Source organism: Pseudorca crassidens, chromosome 1, assembly GCF_039906515.1.
Source record: "Pseudorca crassidens isolate mPseCra1 chromosome 1, mPseCra1.hap1, whole genome shotgun sequence".
Taxonomy (NCBI): domain Eukaryota; kingdom Metazoa; phylum Chordata; class Mammalia; order Artiodactyla; family Delphinidae; genus Pseudorca; species Pseudorca crassidens.
This window is the reverse complement of record NC_090296.1, coordinates 123,275,434-123,287,987: the sequence shown is the minus strand read 5'-3', so window position 1 is coordinate 123,287,987 and position 12,554 is coordinate 123,275,434. Positions and strand designations below refer to the sequence as shown.

At 34.8% G+C, this 12,554-nt stretch overlaps 1 protein-coding gene across 34 annotated transcripts in view; it reads right to left on the bottom strand.

Annotated features, from left to right (window-relative positions):
* Positions 1 to 12,554, bottom strand: part of PEAK1 (pseudopodium enriched atypical kinase 1) — a 295,689-nt gene that overhangs the window by 137,954 nt on the left and 145,181 nt on the right. For 26 of the 34 annotated variants that reach the window (XM_067754683.1, XM_067754675.1, XM_067754731.1 and 23 more), the window contains one exon: positions 9,482 to 9,645. The exons of 6 other annotated variants lie outside the window; for them this stretch is intronic. The gene's annotated coding sequence lies outside the window, so the exon portion shown is untranslated. Of the gene's footprint in view, positions 1 to 2,627; positions 2,680 to 9,481; positions 9,646 to 12,554 lie in introns of all 34 variants that reach the window. 2 more of the 34 variants (XM_067754479.1, XM_067754527.1) reach the window with 2 other exon arrangements.

The following is a 12,554-nucleotide window of genomic DNA, read 5'->3' as shown; positions in this document are numbered from 1 at the left end:
TGCCTACATGCTATTTCCATGGCAACTACATAAACATTTTCCTCATAACACAAAGCTATCTTCATTCTTTATATCCCATTATTTATTTTTTCACTCTCAGGGGAAAGCCTAATTTATTCCCTAGGAAAAATCAATCAATGGTTTCTTAATCAGTGGCATTTGAAGAGTAGGTGGCACAGTTCTTTTTATGGAAAAGCAATTTCCACCAACGCTCTTGTTACGTGACAGAAGACTAGAGGAGAATAAAAGTAGTACTTGCTTTAAGGAAAGTGTGTGTATAAGTTGCAATGAACAGTCCTTCAAAGAGAGATGAGAATGTGCATTAGAAACCTGCAAAAGGTTGGCCAAAGTGATCACGTGCAACTCCAACTTCTCTTTTGTATGTGAGTGGAGTATCATGGAAACTCCTTTATGGAAAAAAAAAAGTGATATTTCATTCCTACAGAGTTGTGGCAGTCTTTAAAAAAATTCCTTTGCTGCTTTCCTTGTGTGATAGAGATTATATATAGAATGGTCAACAACTAGAGGCAAGAGAAAGACTACCTACTTAAAAGCAGATCAAATGACAGTTAAAAAGAAAGGTAAAGGGAAACCACATCAGGTTCCTTCACTTTGTCTACTCTTTGAGCCTGAGGTAGCTATCACAGATTCAAACAGCACCAGATGGAAGAGATCCCTTATTGCATTTTAGCTATCAAATGAACAACAATTTCTCAAAGTGCTCTAAGGGACAGTGGATCAACTAACATTCTTCAGTGTACTCAGAGCTCAGTGGGCTAGCAAGGGAAGCCCATTCAGGATGAGTGTAGATATTAGCCAGTCCCTTCCTCTGAGTTTCCCTGGCACCACTATGATAGCACTTATCACTGTTTTGTTATTGTTTATGTATGATTCCCTCAAGGGACCTTTATAATACCCCTCCAATCTAACACAGCGCTCTGTGAATGGTAGGGTGCTTAATAAGCTAGTGGATTAAATGCATATTCAGCTATAATGTATACACATTTCCTACAATACACAATGCTCCTCATTCAAAAGATTAAACTGTTTTACAATAATTCCCTCTACCATTTTGATGTTTCAATTCTCATGGCAGTTTTATTACTTCCTCTATTTCTACAAGGCAAATTTCTTACAATCTCCTCTCTTTCATTTATCTCCAAGGCCTATGTCCAGTTATGAAGCAAGGGCTTTTTGTTTCTTTTTGGTTTAGCTTCTAATGTTCCAGTACCATTTGTTGGAAAGACTAATCTTTCTTCACTGGGCTGCTTCTGCACCTTTGTCAAAAATCAATTGATCATATATATACATATCTAAACAAAGCATCTGCATCTGGTTTCCTTTTAAATATTCCCCATATGAAACTTACCTGTGCTTTAGCACTAGTTATACAATGGCCCATTATATATCATCAGAGAGTTCTAAAGCACCAGAATGTTTCATGTTTTCCTTCCTATGTATGTCAAACCAACAGAAGGAAACAAAAGCTGGGCCTGACTCCAAGAAGAATGAGTTTCTTAGGGATCAAGTGTTTCCTTTCATTTCTACAATTTGGTATTTTTAGATAAGCTTTCCTGTGACCATGTGCCAGAATTGTTAAACATCAAAATGTACAAGCCAGAATGATAATACTAACTTCTTCCCTCCATTATTCTGTTGCTACTGCATGGGGACAACTACTTCAGAATTCAAATACCAGTGAGGTTAGGAATAACTGGCTTGTTTATTACAAGCATTTGTGCAGATTTCTAGTTTTCACTGTTATAGAATGTGGTGGGTGAATCTCCCTTCTAGTAACAGAAACAAGGGGACTCTTTGCATTTATTATGCTCCTCAATCGCCACATATGTTTAGTGGTATTCCAGCTGATTGTTGTTAACTTAAAACATTTACTGCTAATTACAGTTGGCACAATAAATCAAAGGGTAAAAATGTGTTCTCAACACCCACAGTAATCCTCTCCTTCACAATAAAATTTCTATCTCTTCCCCCATGATCCCCCATGCCAGGACCAGGCCCTTGGTGAAAGGACTTCTAAGCTCTTTTCGAAGTCCAGATAAACATCCTCTTCCTGGGTCATCCTGTCATGGCGTTTTCAGAGGCTAACTCTTCCCACACATCACGACTGACTTCTTACTACCTAGCATTGTTGTCTTGCCAGCAATACATGTGTGAAGGGAGACTTTATGCCACATGGTATAGTCATTTCTTGGTCATTTGACTCTACTAGAGAGTATTCCTGCTACAACAATCTCAGTAGTAAAGAATTAAAAGAGCTAATGTGAGAGATGTAAGCTCACAGAAATAACTGTTTTCCAAAAAAAGCCTTAAAAATACATTTGAAAACGTACAGAATGAAAGAATTACATTCTTTCAAAACAGTGCAGAATTAACAAGAAGACGGTGGCACTTTAGGTACCAAGAAGAAAACACAAGAGGACAAAGTCACAACACAGCAGCAAATCTGCACTATTGACTAGAGTATGTTGCCTACTCATCTATGCTCTGTTTTATTTTGAGCTCATATGAAAAAATACAGTTAAATAAATATCACACATCAATGAAAGATGCAGAACGTACATCTAGTATATCATCATTTATCCTTCATATTGTTTATGAGTACTTACATAAGAATATATATTCACCAACCTCATAGAGCATTTTCTCTGGAGAAGGAGGCTAGGAATGAAATTGGAGAGAGATACCAAGAGGATTTCAATCGTTCCTAAATTGTTTTGTTTCTTTTAGCAAAAATGACAAAATGTTAGCATTCAATTAATTCTTGGTGGTAAGATAACAGATGTTTGTTATATGATTCTGAATTCATGGAATTTCATAATAAAAAAATTTTAAGAGAAATAGAAATAACACCTAATTACATTTTAGCCTGGAAGTAAAGCAGATTTATAAACACAGAAAACATGAGGAAGAACCTTCTTTCTTGGAATAGAGTTATAGCTGACCAAAATACATTTTGAATTACATAAGTCTGAAAGAATACTTAAAACGATACTGTAATTTCTAAGTAATATTGGGCAAGTAGATTTGCCTCCAAGAGCTTCCATTTAATTTTATGTAAAGCAAGGATGTTGAAGTAAAATATCTTGGATAACCTCTTCAACTTTAAAAGTCTGTAACTCTTTTTCCCCAAGAGGAGGTAAGTATACCTCTGCACATGTTATTCCTTTTGCCTAGAATAGGAATACTCTTTTCCTCTAGCTTGTTCCCTGGCAGTAAAATCCTATTTATCCGGTAACACTCAGTACATAGGATACCTTCGTGCTTTGGGAAGCCTTCCCTCACCCTTCCTAAGGAGGAAAAAGCACCGTCACAGCTCTGTTCTCATACTCCCATTAAGCACTTGATACACTATCTTTCCATTTATGTGTTGCCTGTTCTGTTAGATGGTGAGCCACTGATGACGGGACCTGCACTCTACCCTTCTTTGTATCCCCTGAACCTTCCACACTATTGCAAATATTGTTTTCCCCAAGTAAATGATGAATGAATGAATGAGTCAGTATGTAAAATGGCATGAAGTTCACTCCATCATTCAGGTCAGTTGATCGTGCCACTAGAAGGTAGGGGTGTAACCCAGACGATCACTTAATATTCTTTCCAAAAGAATCCATAGGATCATTTCGAATTTTATGCTCTTAGTTTAGAAAGCAAGGATGACATAACTTTTCTTCTTCTCCTTTTGCTTTTCCTCATACTACACAGCTTTTTACAAAGAACATGAAACACTCTTCTTACTTAAGCAAAATATCAGAAACTTAAGATACACTAAACCTTGAACTGAAAAACTGTTACAAAGAAGTGAAACATTTTATCATATATATTTGGATAATATGCAGTTGGCTGCAACAGTTCATTCAACCCTTGTTCTCAAATGGGGCTGGCTACAGTTCCTAAGGTGGAAGAGGGATAGTGTGATAACATGGAGGGGAGAGAGTGGAAAATAGCCAGTAATCCCTCCCAGGAACCCAAGGAAGCAGGAGGGTAGATCTCAGCACCCCTAGTTCTTTCTTGGATCAATCTCCCCAGATTTGGCTCCTGAAATAGTTGTTAACTGGGAGATTCTTGGAATCAATGGGAGTGTCCTGGGAGTCTGCCAACCAGCCACAAGACCTAGAAATGCCCTTGACAATATTTAAGCCAAAGCAGACAACTGCCACCAGATGCGATGGGGGGAATTTGGAGCTCAAAGCTGCACCCTCAGAACTTCTAACCAGGTACTAGTGTAGCTCACCCTAGTCATTTCATTAATTCAGAAGTAACATGACCTTGCATTTTACAGGACTGAATATTCTGGACCATACTTATTAATTATAATAGGGTTATTTTTTTAAACTTTTTATTTTGAAATTGAAGATTCACAGGAAGTTGCAAAGATAGTACTGAGAAGCCTCATTTACCCTTAAACAAGTTTGCCCCAATAGTCACATCTTGTGTAAATACAATACAATATCAAAACCAGGAAATTGACATGGGTACAATGTATGTGTATTCACTGTCACTTTATGACACATGTAGATTACTCTAGCTATCACCACAATCAAGACAGACTATCCCTTCACTGCAAAGATACCCCTTGGTGCTATCTCTTTAAAGTCACACCCATCCACCTACCCCTCAACCTTCCCAAACCCCTGGCAACAACTGTCTTGTTCTCCATCATCATAATTTTGTCATTTTGAGAATGTCATATAAATGGAATAATACATTATGTGACTTTTTGAGACTGGCTTTTTTCATTCAGCATAATGTTCTTGAGATCCGTCCAAGCTGTGGTGTATATCAGTAGATCATTCCTTTTTATTACTGATATCATATTCCATGGTATGGATATACCACAGTTTGTTTAACCGTTTACCTATTGTAGAACATGTTGGTTGGTACAATCTGTGGCTAGTACAAATAAAGCTGGTATGAAAAACAATGCACATGTTTTTGTGTGGATATAAGTTTCCATTTTACTGGGTTTAATGCCCAAGAGTGGGATTGCTGCATCATATGGTAAGTGTACATTTAATTTTTAAAGAAACTATCAAATTATTTTCCAGTGTCTGTACCATTTTATATTCTACCAGCAATATATGAAAGATCTAGTTTCTCTGCATCCTCACCAGCATTTGGTATTGCTACTATTTTTTATTTTAGCTATTCTAACAAGTGTATAGTGATAACTCATCATGGCATTAATTTTCATTTCCCTTAAAGCAAGTGATGTTGAACATCTTTTTAATATGCTTATCTGCCAATGCTATTAAGAATATATCCTCTTTGGTGAAATATTTCATGCCTTTTGCCCATTTTTTAAATGATTGTTTTAACTGTTGAGTTTTGAGAGTACTTTATGTATTCTACATATGACTGTTTTGTCTTCTCATCCTTTTAACTGGGTCTTCTACAGAGTAAAAGTTTTAAATTTTGATCAAGTCCAACTTACCCATTTTTCCTTCTTTTATAGATTGTGCTTTGCTGTACTATCTAACTACTCTTCACTAAGCCCCAGATCCTAAAGATTTTCTCCCATATAAAACTTCTAAAAAGTTTTATAGTTTTACATTTAAATCTATGATCCACTTTGAGTTAATTTTTATATAAGGTGTGAGACTTAGGCTGAGGTTCTTTTTTTCCACCCCCATGAATATTCAATTGTTCTGCACTATTTGATGAAAAGACAATCCATTCTCCATTGAATTGCCTTTACACTTTTGTTAAAAAAAAAAAAATCAGCTGGCTATACTTGTGTGGGGTTATCTATTCTGTTACTGATTTATGTGCCTATCCTACTGCCAATACCAGTCTTGAGTATTGTGGCTATATAAATTTTGCAATCAGGTGGAGTGGTTCCTTCCATTTTTTTCTTCTTTTTCAAAATCGTTTTAGCTGTTCTAATTTGCCTTTCCATAAAAATTTCAAAATCTTGCCAGGATTTTAGGAATTGAGTTAAGCCTATATATCAAATTAGGGAGAACTGATATCTTTAATATGTTGAGTCTTGATGATAAATTTTACCATCTTAAACTTTGATAATAGGTTAATGTACTTAGTTTTCTACCATTTGGACAAGAAGTACCTATTTGAAAAGGACTGTATATATTTAACAGAAAATTTATGCCACTACTATATTTAAAATAGATAACCAACAAGGACCTACTGTATAGCCATAGCACAGGAAACACTGATCAATATTCTGTAATAACCTAAATGGGAAAAGAATTTGAAAAAGAATAGATACGTGTATATGCGTAACTGAATCAGTTTATTGTACACCTGAAACTAACACAACATTGTTAATCAACTGTGCTCCAATATAAAATAAAAATTAAAAAAAAGACAAACTGGTTTCCAGATTCATTACTATTTTAGTTTTTAGTAACAGTATCAGTTACTGAGACTGAAAAACAAGGAAGAATTTTCTTGGGATAAAGAGAAAGGCAAATAATACTTCAAGGGAGGACAGCTGAGTAAAGAGGTCAGTTTTGCATTTTTTCCTCACCCACGTCTCCTATCTTTCTCTGTCTTCTGTTATCTCAGATAAAATTCGGGTCTAATGATATCATCTTCAAGTAATTTAACCTTTACTTAGTAGATTAAGTTGTCTTTTCCATTAAATAATAACTAACACTTTAAGAACATAATCAAAACAATGATAAATTATTGACAAAATAAAACTGATGTTGCAAAAGAAAAATACTGTGTATCTAAAGGGAACATAATTTTACAAAGCTGAAATGAGAATGCTGCTAATAAGACCTTTCGCTTAAAAAAAAAAAAGACCTCTCCTTATCTGCCACTAGGTAAATAAAAACTTCACAAGTTGAAGTTTTGAAATATTGAATGTTTGTAAACTAGAATAAACTCCTAGTTAAGAGCTCAGGTCATGGAGTCAGATAGACCTGGCTCTACCTTGAACTAGCAACTTGATGTAGGGCAATTTACATAACTTCTTTGAGAATGTGTTTCCTCGTATGTAAGATGGATATATTTAATAATAGGACCTATGTCAAATAGAGTGGTGAAGCTTCAGATAATGTATATTAAGCACTAATTCGAATGCTTGGCATATGGTAATCACTCAATACACATTAATTACTATTATTTTTAATTCCTTTTTGTCTGGGCAAATTACATTTAGGCTTCCCTCCATAAGGACAGTTGTCCTAAATGGAGCCTATCAAGCTTTATGAATTTTAAGATTCCTGATAGATACATTGTTTAGAGTGGTCTTACTGTCTGCAAGTATACACTTCCCTTACTCCCAAGAACCATAATTTTAAGCTAATGAACTGAACTTAGATAAAACTGGGTGTTTGGTTCAACTTTAACATAGCTAGAACCCATCTTTTGAATTTCAGCCTCTTCAAAGTGGCCATGATAGTTTGCACAGTTAGAAATATGAATTTCTAATTGTACAAATTAGAAATTCTGTCAGTTGCACAATCAGAAGTCTGATTCCATTCCTTCATCAAAAGCCATAGTAGATTTGGGATTCTGGAGGCACCCAGCTTAGATGGGGCCAGAAAAATTAAATAATATGTAATTCAGGTGGTCTCATGTAGGTGAATTACATGACCTCTGAACTGGACTTGATGGGAGAATCAAGGCAATTCTTTTGTTTTATTTTGTAGAGAGGTCAAGTTCTAATTTAATCTGTTCCTTGTTAATATTATGAGACTAAAAACAAATTTGGTAGTTAAAAAAAGTGGAAATTAATGATTAAAAAAATCCACTGCCTATGGATTTCAATGATCCTATCCATGGTTACCAAAAATCACTGAGAGATGAATTTAAATAGAATTAAGAGTTTGATAAGGAGTGGTAAGTATCATGATAAAAATTTTGATAATGTTGTTTGTTTTTGGTTCATTAATGAACCTGTGGTTATATGAGATTATAGAATCAAATATAATCAAACGGGTAAAGAAAACTCAGATCATTAATGGAGAAGACAGAGACGGTTGGTGACTTTCTTTTTTTCTTTTCTTTTTTTTTTTGGCCACACCACGTGGCTTGTGGGATCTTAGTTCCCTGATCAGGGATCGAACCCAGGCCCAGGGCAGTGAAAGCGCAGAGTTCTAACCACTGGACTGCCAGGGAATTCCCCAGGGACTTTCTGCATATTATCTTGCTTGTATGAGTGAACACTCAGCACTTAAATTTCTGCTGTGTTTCAAAAGTTACTTTCTCCAACTTTAATTTTTTAATGGTTCAGGACTAGAAAGAATTTGCTGGACATTTTTAAAAGGCCACATGCTGGTACATGGTTGGTAGTGAAAAGAACATGGAAAGTTCTAATTATGCCATAAGTAGAAGTTTAACCAATAACTGGATAATTTTTTTAAAAAAATCAAGGTATTTTCTATCCAGGTTAATGTTAACACATTAACAGGGAAGAGTGATTAGAACATTCATTCCTTACATACTACTTATCCTGGGTTACACTTGCCAATTTAAATCATTTTCTTGAAATAATAGGTCCTGCATTCCTTAGAATCATTAGGACTAGTAATGGATACTGTATTTGACTGATTTTTCACATGCCCTGATTTCACAGCAAGGACCCAGTTGTACTCAATTACACCCACTCACTACCAAGACACACTGACTCAAGCAAACAAATGATTATACCTCAAAATCAAATTAATAGACTTCCAATGAATAAAAGTTCTAATTCTTCACTAGGATGTGATTAAAAAATTGTAAACATTTGAGTCTTTACAAAACATGTACTGAAACAATTTTGGCCTAAGATCAAGGAGATTTAAGAAGACTGACAAAGAATCTTTAAGTCTTTCTATAATTGCTTTCCACTCTACTTAAAATATAACAGTCACTGCAATTTCATAATAAGAAATAATTTTATAATCTTTTCAAATTTCTCTCTCCTTTTCTATTTTGGATCCTTGTGTCTTTTTTTTTTTAATGACATAAAGACTTAAAACCTTGTATCTTTTATAAACTTAAATTCCTAAGAAACAGGGGCAGAGGATAAAATAAAGATTAAATTAAAATAAGATGTCAGATATGAAAGGAAAAAGATCAAGAGACCAGATGTCACATAAGGAAACTAAAAAATAATATGAAAACAAAACTAAAAACCATTTGCATGTGTGATAGGATACCACCATTTACGTTGCCTGGGTTATTTCTATGAAAGGAAAAAATATCTGGTAAAGGACGGATCTATAAGTATACTAGTATTATGCCATATTCTTACTCAAATAAGCTTACCTGTTTCTGTGTTAAGAAGTTCATAACCTGGGAAAAAAGCAACATTCTTTTGGCTAATATCAGGGTCAAGCATTAAGAGGCAAAATAAAATCCTGACTATGCTAAATAAGTTATAAAATTATCTACTCTATCTACACTTTGGTATTTGTAAGGTAAACATTTAAACTTAAAAATAAACCCTTTCAAGTCATCTAAAGTTCTTGGTGGAAATGTAACATGATATGATAAATCTGGTTACCATTTAAATTTGAAGTACTTCATCCATTTTGGTGACAAAGGCGGTTTTAGCAGCTATCATTACATTCATTTAAATTTCAAAGTGCTTTGGGTCCTTCCAAGATGAACGTCCTTTCTTCCTTGCCTCTCATTCCTTAACTTATTTTCTGAAGATAGCAATGTTTACTGCAAGAGAACAACAAAAAATAGAGCTAAACTGGAGAAGTAAACTAGTTTTAAATATATTGGACATTTTCTTTCCTTTAGGATATTCTTAATTTCACACTCACTCAACCGTTAAAATTAGACTTATTCATTTAAGAAGTAACTTCCTTACTTAGGAAGAGACATGGATAGAATCCTACACACTCAAGAACTATCCATGCCATACCTAAGAACCAAGTAACTTATAGGAATCAAACTAGCTAGCACTGATGCACTTGAGGCTTTCTAAGACTTCATCTGATTGTTCTTGTATATTTCATTTTTTGGCTAGAAATATAAAAATAAGAAACATTAAACTCTATTTCACCTTTTTAAAAATCCAATTCTAACAGTCACAATTTCCAACTTTGATATAGCCTCTGTTAAATATGAAAGTAGACATCTCCAATTGCAAAAGTTTCTCTAGCCACTTTGTAGTTTTACTTTAGGCTTAAGTATAAAATATATTTATAATCTGGTATACAAAACATCAATTTGCAGAGACATGGATGGATCTAGAGACTGTCATACAGAGTGAAGTAAGTCAGAAAGAGAAAAGCAAATATCGAATATTAACACATATATGTGGAATCTAGAAAAATGGTAAAGATGAACCTATTTGCAAAGCAGAAATAGAGACATAGATGTAGAGAACAAACATACGGGCACCAAGGGAGGAAGTGGGGGTGGGATGTTGGGAGACTGGGATTGAGATATATACACTACTATGTATAAAATAGATAACTAATGAGAACCTACTATATAGCACAGGGAACTCTACTTAATGCTCTGTGGTGACCTAAATGGAAAGGAAATCCAAAAAGGAGAGGATGTATGTATAGTTATAGCTGATTCACTTTACTGTACAGCAGAAACTAACACAACATATTAAAGCAACTATACTCCAATAAAAAAGTTTAAATTAATAACTTCCTATTTCTGACTCTTGAGCACCAATTACATGCATGTTTAACTGGCCCAACCCCTAATTTGTTTTCTCTATAACACCAAATACAAGGAAAATAATTGGAAAAGTTAAGAAGAAAGAAAAAGATAATGTGATCACTTTTTTTTAACTTTTTAATATGGGAATTTTCAAATACATATACAAAAGTAAAGAGAATGATGAACCCACATACCCATCACCCAACTTTAACAGTTATCAACATTTTACCATTCATCTTCATCTGTCCCTCACCTCAATTCATTCTCTCTCCTGGAATTATTTTTGTTGTTGTTGTTAGTTTCTGCTTTATAACAAAGTGAATCAGCTATACATATACATACGTTCCCATAAATCCTCCCTCTTGCGCCTCCCTCCCACCCTCCCTATCCCACCCCTCTAGGTGGTCACAAAGCACCGAGCTGATCTCCCTGTGCTATGCAGCTGCTGCCCACTAGCTAGCTATTTTCATTTGGTAGTGTATATGTGTCCGTGCCACTCTCTCACTTCGTCCCAGTTTACCCTTGTCCCTCCCCGTGTCCTCAAGTCCATTCTCTATGTCTGCATCTTTATTCCTGTCCTGTCCCGAAATTCTTCAGAACCACTTTTTTTTTTTTTTTTTAGATTCTATATATATGTGTTAGCATACAGTATTTGTTTTTCTCTTTCTGACTTACTTCACTCTGTATCACAGACTCTAGGCCTATCCACCTCACTACAAATAACAATTTTGATTCTTTTTATGGCTGAGTAATATTCCATTGTATATATGTGCCACATCTTCTTTATCCATTCATCTGTCGATGGACACTTAGGTTGCTTCCATGTCCTGGCTATTGTAAATAGAGCTGCAATGAACATTGTGGTACATGACTCTTTGAATTACGGTCTTCAATGTGATCACTTTTAAATGATTCATGACTGTGCTTACATACTGTAGAACTGAACCTCTCAATAAATTTTAAGAAACAAAAAAGCATTTTAAAAAGGACGTTTTTGTTTGTGCAACATCAAACAATATCTAACTCTGACACAGCTGGGTTATTCATGATGAAAACAATACCCAATGTTCTTACAGTGCTTAAATCCACCACTTCATGTGGTACATAACAATGATGAGCAGCATGTAGGAGAAATATTACCAAGAAAAAAAATATATATATCACCAATATATAGATGAAATGATGATGCCCAGTATCACATAAAGAGTGGCAAAATTAGTCTTCTTTCCATTGTAAGTCTTTAAAGAAGAAAAATGCAATTAATGCTTATTTTATTTTGAAATTTGAATATGAAAAGAAATTGAACTTATGGATATACAAATACTGATAACCTAGAAAAGTACTGACAGAGAAGTGAAGTGATTTCCCATGGGTAAGTGTTGGTTAGTGGAAAAACTGAAATGAGAACATACCTCTCCTTACTCTTTCCTAATGCAGTGATTGATTATCCTTCCATAATCCACCCTGCATTCCTTTCCTCTCAGTCCCCAAAATAGTCTTTTTCTGAATGCTTTATTCTGATGTGTTTGGTAGAACTCAAACTCCAAATCTGAAATATCACCTCAACAACTTCCCATGTCAGCTATTACTTTCCACTAGGCTCTACGGAGTCTCCTCTACACATATGAACTTAGTGATCAAAGATATGAAAGGAAAGACATATGCAGATTTTGAGGCTGCCTACTCTGTGCCTCCCTCCTTCCTAGGGATGCTCACCAATGAATTCCAGAACAACTGGCATGACTTGAACAGGGTTGTAGGTTAGATGGTAGTAACCTATCAACATTGAATTCCTGATTGTGATTATTTTATCCTGGTTATGTGGCAGAATGTCTTTGTAGGAAATGTACTCTAAAGAATTCAGAGGTGATGCAGTATAATGTCAGCAACTTACACTCAAGTGATTTAGGAAAAATTATCTGTACTATTCTTACAATTTGTATATA